At 39.2% G+C, this 10,578-nt stretch overlaps 1 non-coding gene across 1 annotated transcript; it reads right to left on the reverse strand.

The window, feature by feature from the left end:
• Positions 1-1,832: 1,832 nt before the first annotated feature.
• LOC141779539 (5S ribosomal RNA) lies at positions 1,833-1,951 on the reverse strand. The gene has a single exon (XR_012596343.1). It is a non-coding gene; the product is annotated as a 5S ribosomal RNA (ribosomal RNA).
• Between the last annotated feature and the right edge of the window lie 8,627 nt (positions 1,952-10,578).

Here is a 10,578-nt window from a genome sequence, read left to right on the forward strand (position 1 = left end):
TTTGCGGACGATGTTTTAATTAATTTGTCGAACCCAGAGAGCTCAATTTTGAAATTAATGTCATTTTTGGAGGTTTTTAGTTCCATTTCAGGTTATAAATTGAATATTTTAAAGACCCAAATTTTAAGTTTCAAATACAAGCCTAGTCAGACCATAAATTCTAATTTTCAACTAAACTGGGATTTGGATCACATTAAATATCTAGGTGTAAACATCCCCAAAGACCTAACAAAATTGTATGCCTTAAATTTTAATCTGTTAAATCAGAAAATAAAGGAAGACATAAATAGATGGAATCTAATTCCAATATTAAGTTTTGAATCAAGAATTGAGTCAGTAAAAATGAATATCTTGCCTAGGGTACTATATTTGTTTCAAACTCTTCCAATTGAAATAACTGATAAACAATTCAATGAATGGGATAAATTGATATCACGTTATATATGGCAAGGGAAAAAACCAAGGATAAGATTTAACACTCTTCAATTGGCAAAGAATAAGGGAGGATTTGCACTCCCTTGCCTAAAAAATTATTATATATCGGCCCAATTGAGGACTTTGTATTGTTGGTGTAATTCTGATTACCAAGCTAGATGGAAAGAAATTGAAAGGAATATATCTGGGACAGTCCCAATTCAGGCACGGTTAGGGGACAAAAGACTTATTAAAAATTTAATGGAAACAGGTAATAGATGGATTCATTTATCTTTGAAATTATGGTTAAATATCATCACTAAGAGTGGCTTACTTGAAGAGATAAAGATTCTGAAATGGTGCTCCCATGACCTTGATTTCACCCCAAATAAATTGGATGCAAGCTATAAGGGTTGGGCTAATCGCGGCCTTTCCTCATACTGTACCTTTTTTCAACCAGGGGACATTGGCTGATTTTCAGACATTGAAAAGACTATATGGGATAAATTATAGCAACTTTTTTAGATTTCTTCAGGTACGCCATCACATAAACAGTTCTATGTTAGAGAGTCACAAGGCATTTGAAAACAACCTATTGAAAGTTTTTATAAGTGTCTATAAAACAGATTCGGGGCTTCAGGACTTCAGGAGGCTGAAATAGCAAGCACTACCTACATGAAACAAAAATGGGAACGCAAAACTAATAGCTGCATTCCAGAAGAAGTTTGGTTAAAATATTTACACAGAATTAGTTATTATATTTGGTACAAACATAGTTTTTAAGTGGGACAAACTACTTTTTGGTGTTTTGCTTTCAACATCTACAAATATTAAAACAAAATACTTATTTGGAATGTTGAGTGTAGGTGCTAGAAAGGCAATCACTAAGAAGTGGCTTAAACCAGATACCCCATCATTAGACTGGTACGATGTTATTTATGACATATTTGTAATGGAAATAATTACTTTCTCAATGAAGCTTCAAGAAAATAAATTTGAGGACATTTGGAAGGAGTGGAAAAAGTATATTTCCCCAAAACGCCCATCTTTTGTTTAATTTTAATTTTTTTCTAAATGTTATTTTTTTTATTAATATTCATTTGATTTGATTTTACATGAAAAGCACCCCATGTTCTATTTGTGTGTTCAATAATTTCATTGTAAAAAGTGGAAAAGTTGGTTTACCTCGTATTGTATCTAATTGAGTATGTTTATGTAAATGAGTAAAAACAAATAAAGGAAAAAGAAAATGAAAAAAAAAAGAAAATGCACCTTAAGCCTGCACTCAAGCAGCTTAGTTACATTATAACCTCTGTAATTGACAGTGTGCATATCATTCTATTGATTTCCATGTGCGCATGTCTGTGTCCACTGAAGAATCAGCAGCGCCCTCTGCTGTTTGTAAAGAGTAGTAAAAACACTTACAGCACCTGGTATTCCCAGTCGGTCTTCCATCCAAGTACTGACCAGGCCCGACCCTGCTTAGCTTCCGAGATCAGACGAGACCAGGCGTGTTCAGGGTGGTATGGCCGTAAGCAACACTGGTACCTACCAAAGGCCCCTTTAAAGATGCCATAACACCATGTTTTTGTTGTCTGTCTATACAGGTAGGAGCTGCAGTTTGTCGGGAACGCAAACAAATATTTTCATTATGATGACCAAAATGGTCTTTGTAACAAACTCTGTCAGTGTTACATTTTTACAGGCTATTTTATAAAACTATTGTTGGATTATTGTCACTGATGCATCACTGTGTAAGCAGCAATTTCAAGTATCATTCTGCGCCATATTTTATGAAACAATCCCGTTTTAAATGTCAAATCTGAATGTACAAAGTGGCAATAACAATCACACATGTAGAGGAGTAAAAAGTACAATATTTCCCTGTGCAATGAAGTATAAAGTTGCATAACATTGAAAATGCACCTCAAGCCTGCACTCAAGCAGCTTAGTTACATTCTCACCTCTGTAATTGACAGTGTGCACATCATTCTATTGATTTCCATGTGCGCCTGTCTGTGTCCACTGAAAAATCAGCAGCACCCTCTGCTGTTTGTAAAGAGTAGTGAAAAAAGCTTTCAGCACCTGGTATTCCCAGGCGGTCTCCCATCCAAGTACTGACCAGGCCCTACCTTGCTTAGCTTCCGAGATCAGGCATGTTCTACCACTGAAAGATATCTCCTTAGAGTCAGAGTCAGAACTCCTAAAGGAACGGAGAGGGCTCATTAACTTGTCTGCTATGGCCTGGATGAAATCGCCAAAGTCCACAAAGTTAACAAACCTGAGAAGTTACAGAAATTCTTCCTAGAAGTCAAGCTTGAGGAGTTAAAGAGGCCAGAAGAGGTTGAAGTTCTCGTCAGTCACAGAGAGGTAAGACTTGCTCCTCAGAGGGTGAAAGTTGTGAGAGACCTCGTCTTGTGGGAGAGCCCATTAGGAAAGACAGTAGGCGGAGCACACCCCGACTTGTTTGAGGAGATGGAGGTGGGAATCTATAAACAGGATTCAGACCTGCTGGGTCTCTTTGGTGTGAAACGTGGTAGACATTTCTGCAGGGAAAAAGGGCTTGCAACAGCATATAGAAGACCACAAAGATGCTATTGGTATATATAAGAATGATAATTATAATTTGTAGTCAGCAATGTTTGGAAGCACTGCGTGTTTGTATGGTATATGCGCCGATAAATATTTTAATTTAATGATTTACTTTATTCGGCTTGAGCAGTGTGGTGTTAATATTTTGGACATTTTATGGTGTTGGTTACTGGTTGCATTGGACATTATTATGGTGTTTAATCAGATGGTTGATATGTTGGAGTCAGGTAACGATAGTGTGTTTTGTGGGGATTATTATCAGTATAAATTGCATGTATGCTTTAAGGGATATATTGTAGTCGGGATTTATTATTTCTTAGGTGTACTGATAATTAATCTAATTTATTTGAGCGTGATTAATAATAATAATACCTATTGGTAAAATTCGGTTGACTTTGGTTTGTTGATGTGATGATGCTGATGAAACGTGAGGCAGATAAAATGAGAGAGAGAAATTAAACCATACTGTCATTAAGAACAAAAATTGCTGGATAATTTCCTTTCCCTTTTGTTTTGTCTTTTTGTTTCTTTAAAGGTTATCAACCTAACAAACTCCTAACAATCTTCAAAGTTCAACATCAAAGAAATGCACTGTTTGCATATGTATTTTAATAAATGGAAAAAAAGGAGTGAGTTGTCCCATGTGTCTTCGTTGGTATTCTAAGCCATTTTCGGGTTTAGGCAGATGTTGAGCAAGAAAGGCCCAAAGAATTCGACAGTTGATAACCAAGCGGAGCAGTGTGGACGTAAGGATAAAAGGCTTCAGACGTCCAGGAAAAAAGCTGTTCACGCAGGAAGGAAAAGCTGTGCATGTCCGTGAGGTCAAGATGGCGGAAGATGTTCTGGGGAAGAATGTTAAACAGCTCAAGAAGGAGAGGACCACTGCAAAAAGCAGCTTCACCAGACAGGCCAACTTCCTCAGCAAAGGGGCAAACCGTATGGTTGAAGCGGAGCTGAGAGAGGAGTTCACTAAGCTCTCGGATTGTTTAAGGAAAATTCTGCAGCTCCTTCCTGTATAGACAGAACAACAAAAACATGGTGTTACGGCATCTTTAAAGGGGCCTTTTGTAGGTACCGGTGTTGCTTACGGCCATACCACCCTGAACACGTGTGAGCAGGGTTGTGTGCAACTTGGCTGATAGAGAAGAGGAGACAGAGTGCTGAACAGTTCCACTTTAAAGTTGAACATATTAGCTCAGTTTGAGTCCTTTTTCTGTTCTTTTTTAGTGGAGGCATTTGTTTGCACCCCCCCTAGCATCTGTTGGTGTTGGGGGAGGATTGTATTGTTGTTTTGTTTTGTTTTTTTCCCTATGATGGCTGCCAACGGCAGGACGCTGCTGAAAAGAAAGGTGGACAGGGAGACGCAGAAGAGGGGAGAGGAGGCAAGGAATACAGCAGGAGTTTGACAGTGATGGTGGTGGTGGAAGGCGAGGAGGAAGTTACAACAATGGAATTATTAAGAGCAATAAAAGAAGATTGTGGAGTGGCGCTGCAGGGGCATTACGCACAGGAGAGTGTGGACGAGGACCCCTTCGCACGCGGGAGCCGGGAATAGTAGAACTTAAGTCTCTTAACTTGTACCATTCATTCTCTATGGTAGTTCTTACCACTATAATACATACAAGTAAGGAGACCCCGTTTTCACCTTTGAGTGCCACAGACCTCTCAGCATTGGCAGCAGCATAGAGAAGATATTACACGATCTGTACGATATACAGCGTTTTATTGCGCCTCTATCATCGCGAACAAGACGTCAAACTTATCAAACCTAAGTGGGGATCATGTTTTCAAGTAGTAAATTAACTCTTCTCAGTTGTTTTAATGGGCAAACTGTTCTTCTAATAGTTAGTTGGCTTACATGTTGTTGTTTTAGCATTGACAGCTTGTAACTCGGTTTGTTGTTAGCTAAGGTAACGTTAGCTAAGTACATTAAGGTTATGTTACGTTGTGTATGTATACAGTATGTCAGCATTAACAGTAGCTCATTTTACTACTTTGTACATGTGGAAAAGCTGTCAGTCGAGTTTTATTCTATAATTTTTCTATTGCTGACACTGATCCAAAATCCTGCTTTCTTTGCCTATTTCATTGTTTTTTATCTCTTCGAATCATATTAAGACTGAGGCCTCCTGTGATATCATTGTTTTCGTCCATCAGTTGTCATTGTTAATACTGTATGTTGCCACAGTGTCAGGGAGAGTGGAGCGGGTGGACCCATATGCAGGAGATCACAACAGGATCAGACAACAGGAACTTGGAGAAATTAACTTCAATTAAATCTCCAACGCAGGAAAGGCAGAACAGAAACTCTCATGGCAAAATCAAGGATCGAACCAAGACTGAACAGAAAACCAAGACTTAAATACAAATTGAACTGAAACTCTGGGAGCAGGAAAGGACTAACGAGACTGATTCAGAGGAGGTGTGTAGATGGGCAAAGGAGGCAAAGACAGTACAGGAACACAGGAGGAAAAACAGAATACAGAAAACCCAAAACACAGAAAACAACTCAGTCCGGTCTACAAAAAGTCTGAAGGCATCTGGACACAGTGCCATACCATGACATACAGTCGTATTTAAGACAAGCTCAGTGTACATTTTGAATGGGTAAATACTATAACTTATGTCTAAGGTTGAGCAGCGACTCCAGACGGGACCTGGCATCTGGTGAAGTCGGAGGGATTAATTCCTTATACACGGAGGCCATCTACTGGACAATGTTTTTATAGCAGCGCACTTCTACACCACATTAAATTATCATAGCTTCTTTTAAACACCCAATAAAGATATCTTTCTCTAATTATAGCACTGATTTTGTATATACTTATAATTAAATATCTGTATATTTAACATTAAACTACTAACTGCATGATTTGATGTTTTTTATTCCTTCTACAGCACTTATTACATCTTTTACAGCACTTTATTTATTTCACTAACCTGCAGTGTGTGTTGTTGATCGTGCATTTATGTATTACTGATTATTGTACCTATATACCTTGAGAAAAATATCTTTATTTTTATTTTTACCTATTTTTAATATTTGATTTTTCTACCTAGTGGATCCTTTTAATTTTTTAATCCCTTTTTAAAATTTTAATTGTGTAATTTTAACAAAATTTTAGTTGTTTTAATAAGGTAATTTGAGGAGTTTTATTCATACGGTCCCCGTGCGCCTCTTTTAACCCAAACCTAACCCTAACCCTAACATCAGTGGGGGGAGGCCAAACGTCAATTTTTCTACACTAACCCCGTTGACCTTTCCCTAAACCTAATCTCAGTGTTGGGAGGCCAAACGTTAATTTTTGTGTACTATAAGACTCTAAACGGGTCTAAATCGGGACAAGTGAAGCTCAAAATAGAGCACTAATATTTTTAAGCTCAATACGTAGTACTAAATAAAGTCCTGAGCACAAAATGCAACTCAAAACGGAGCACGGAATAACTCAATACAAAGTATAAAGTAAAGTCCTGAGTAAAACTGCAGCTCAAAACGGAGCGCGGAATGGCCTTGGCCCACAGGAGGAGCCAAAAGGAGCCCTATAAAAGTAGAAATGCAAAACCAGTCAGTCTGCCTTTGCCTGATGAAGGAAAATAAATTCCGAAACGTTGCAACAGAGGCAAGTCTTAATATTCAAAGGACAGATGAGTCTAATTTTTTGATCCACCGATCCCAATTTAGGGACGGAATTTAAGTCAATTGTGGAACAGGGCAGAGGTGTGAGTGGCTGTCTCAGTCCGAGCTCAGAGTCAGTTTTCATGGACAATGCATTGATTAGAATCCAACCCCTGTTTACCCCTAACCCCCTGACCCCCTAACCCCCTAACCCTAACCAAAAGGATTAGCAACGAAGGTGTTTTTTAAAGCTACGGACAGGCAGACACTTTTACATAAGCAGAGCTATCAACCTAAACACACTTTTAGAGGTTTAATAAAGTCCCAGCTGATACGTTTTAACAGGATCTGTACCTACCTGGAAGATGTGGAGGAAGTTACAAAAATCCTCTTTGGTGCACTGAGGCCGCGGGGATATTCGAGGCGGTTTCTTAGAAGCATTAAAGCGGAGGTCAACGGCGCCCTCCTCCATAATAACGCACCAGAGGCACCACCAACCAACCCCACTCTTCTTCCCCTCGTCATCACTCATTCCGACAGTATCAAATCATTAATTACAACCTTAAGATCTAATTTTCAAGCCACTAAAGATAACAGTAAGGTGCTAAGAGGGTGCCGTTTGATCTCCGCTTACAGGAGGAATACAAATCTTAAAGATTTTTTAGTACACACGGCTTTTAACTCCAAACCCCAAAAAGGAAGCGCTTCAATCGGCAGATATAGAGTCGATTAATTTGCCTTATCTTTTTAACAGTCATGGCAGAGTCAGTATGAGTTTGGGGCAGGCCCTCAGACCAACTAGCAGTCATGCTATCTATGCTTTCAGATGTCTGGCCTGCCACAAACTCTATTTCGGCGAAACCACAAATACAATCATTCTTAGGATCAAACAGCACAAATACATCATGAAAAGAGGGAATGGCAACACGGTTTTATATTTACATTTTAAACTACACGGCCCACATAAGCAACAATCTGTGGGCCTGGAAAGTAACCGTGAGTGGTCCACGGCTCAGAGACAGACAGCGGAGAGAAAATGGATCCGTTTATTGAAAACTATTGAACCGAATGGTCTTAATGAAAAATACTGAGCCTTTTTAATTGTTCTTATAACCAACACTTACAAGATAAAGTAAACACTTACCAGATAGAAGGTCCCCTGAGATTTTAACCCTAACCTCTTCCCTCCCTCCCTTTTTCCTTTCCTTACAGTCCCAGCAATGTCTACGTCGCTGAGCAACATTAAAACACTTTATATTTATTACTAATGGAATGTTTTCTTTATTTATATTAACACATGAAATGTTTTATTTATTTATTTTATTCCATTAAATTACACTTATGTTTTGTATGGCTTTCTTTTATATTGTGTCTTTTATTGCCTTTTTTAAATTTACCTTCTTCTCTTATGCACTTTATCATTGGTACTTTTAAGGTTGAGCAGTTGTATATACTTATAATTATATATTTATATATTTAACATTAAACTACTAACTGCATGATTTGACATTTTGTATTCCTTCTACAGCACTTATAACATCTTTTACAGCACTTATATTTATTTCACTAACCCGCAGTGTGTGTTATTGATCGTGCTTTTACGTATTATTAATTATTGTACCTATATACCTTGAGAAAGATATTTTTATTTTTACCTATTTTTAATATTGAATTTTTCTACCTGCGGTAGCTACTATTTTAACATGTCTTTTAACATTTTATAAGGGTCTTAGCGTAACATTTAGTTGAACCTCATGGCTTTTTTACCTATCTCTCCATTGTCCTCCCTGAGCTAGAGGATCCTTTTAATTTTTTTATCCCTTTTAATTTTGTAATTTAACAACATTTTAGTTGTTTTAATAAGGCAATTTGAGGAATTTTATTCATCCGGTCCCCGTGCGCCCGTGCCCGTTAGGGTTAAAACGTAGCAATCAAAAATTGATTGCTACGTTTTAACCCTAACCCTAATTAGGGTCTGCAAGGGTAATATACCCCCAAAATGTTTTTTTTTAGCTGGGTCTGGATGTTTCCCGTTTTTTCACCCCTTTCCCGGAGTGCTATAGTTTATAGATAGTTATATACCCGCCCCAAGAGACTCTCATCACCCCCAGAGAGCCATCCATCGGGCTCCGTGACCCTGGTACTCTACGAACCGGGGCTGGAGGTCAATCCCCAGGCCCCTGGGGCCCACCCGGGGTGATTTGGACCCCTTTAAGTGCATCTTAAGCCTGGGGCCCCAGGTTAGTATATTAAGGGTTTCATAGTGACATTCTGGATGCCTACTGAGAGTATGGGTTTAACTCTCGTAAAGCTGGATCCTGGGCCTGGAATGCTGGGTTATACGGCTTTCCTGGGATGTTGGACGCAATGATGTTGGGTTTTGAAGACAATATGTAAGTATAAGTCTGCGTAAAAACAATGGTGGGTTTTTGAAGACACTATGTAAAGTTGAGTCTGACAAAAGACCCATCTTCTCCCTTTAAACCCCTAGCCCTATCCCCCTAACCTTTTTTCGACGTATCACAATTTTTACGACATACTATAAGTACCATATCTCGGGAACGGAAGGTCGTAGAGACCGGGATAAAGACCCCGAAACCCCCCTGGTAGAACTCGGTCCCGAGTCTCTACGATCTTCCGTTCCCAAGATACTGAATTCAGTCAGGGGAGTCAATCGAGTATACTGGATACACATTTTTTACCTGTAACTCCGGAACGCAATGTCTGAGCGAATTGAAAACCACTTCCGTCACATGTTTTTTTGGGGACGCTGAATACGCCAGTCTTGGTCCTGAGTCTTTACGACCTTCCGTTCCCGAGATACTGAATTCAGTAGGTGTCAAAAAGTGCCATATCTCGGGAACTGAAGGTTCTAGAGACTCGGGATAAAGACTGGCGTACTCAGCGACCCCGAAATTACTGAAGCCAAACTTGTCCTTCTGTTCCAGCGATACCAATTAACCTAACCCTAACCCTACTGAATTCAGTACTGATACTGCAAGGAGTTTTTATCCCCTTAACCCTAACCTAAAAGGGGGTCAAAAGGCCAAACAGACTGCTGCCAAGCATCTATAGAGGGCATTCAGAATGGCCAGAGTGAGATTCCCTGACGCTGAGATCACAATCCCTGAGATGAACTTTTCCAGTTTCATGTCTGGGGTAACAACACAACCTCAGGGCTCTGAACACACACGTCACCTGACACTGTGAGTATCTGCCAGCCCTACCAGACGATCAATTTGAAACCACAGATGGCAATATTCACTTGACTGTTCCCACAGCACGTAGAATGGTCGAACACTGGTAGTACCTTTTAGACTAAGATATTTTCCAGAGCACTCTGAACAACCACAGCACTTTTGTCAGGTTGAAATCCTCCGTTAGCATGACATCTGTGCATTTTTTAGTGCACACAGCAGGTGGATATCAAGCTTGCTATTAAAGTGTTGTTCTCAACTTTGACCACTAGAGGGTACTCTGGGTCTTTCCTTAGAAAGGTTTTCAAGACTTCCAAACAAACAAAGCCCATTTCAGTTACCTCTCAACTCCCAGTTGTAACTATATTCTCTCCAGTAATTATTGTCATAACTACAATATCATTGCTGCTTTTGGGAAGAACAAGATTTTCTAATTACAGCTAAAGCCAAAACATTTATATGGGGGAAACCGGCAACTCTATTCTGAGTACATTTATTTAACACAGATATAATATCATGAATAAAAGATAAAATACACTTCCTATTGCATGGATGGAAATCAGTCCAAACTGCTGTTATCCATAGTAATCCAAGATAGTCGGTATCCCTCTGAAAACAAGTTGAAATAAATTGGTTACAAAAAATGAGACACTACACATCCCAAGGGTTTCTCGGGGGAAAAATAGGAGTTCCACGGTGTTGAGCAGTGGATGGACAGTGCTTTCATTTTGTTGCTGGTTCCCAGCGACTGAATTCAAA

This window comes from Sebastes fasciatus, chromosome 1 (genome assembly GCF_043250625.1).
Source record: "Sebastes fasciatus isolate fSebFas1 chromosome 1, fSebFas1.pri, whole genome shotgun sequence".
Classification (NCBI taxonomy): domain Eukaryota; kingdom Metazoa; phylum Chordata; class Actinopteri; order Perciformes; family Sebastidae; genus Sebastes; species Sebastes fasciatus.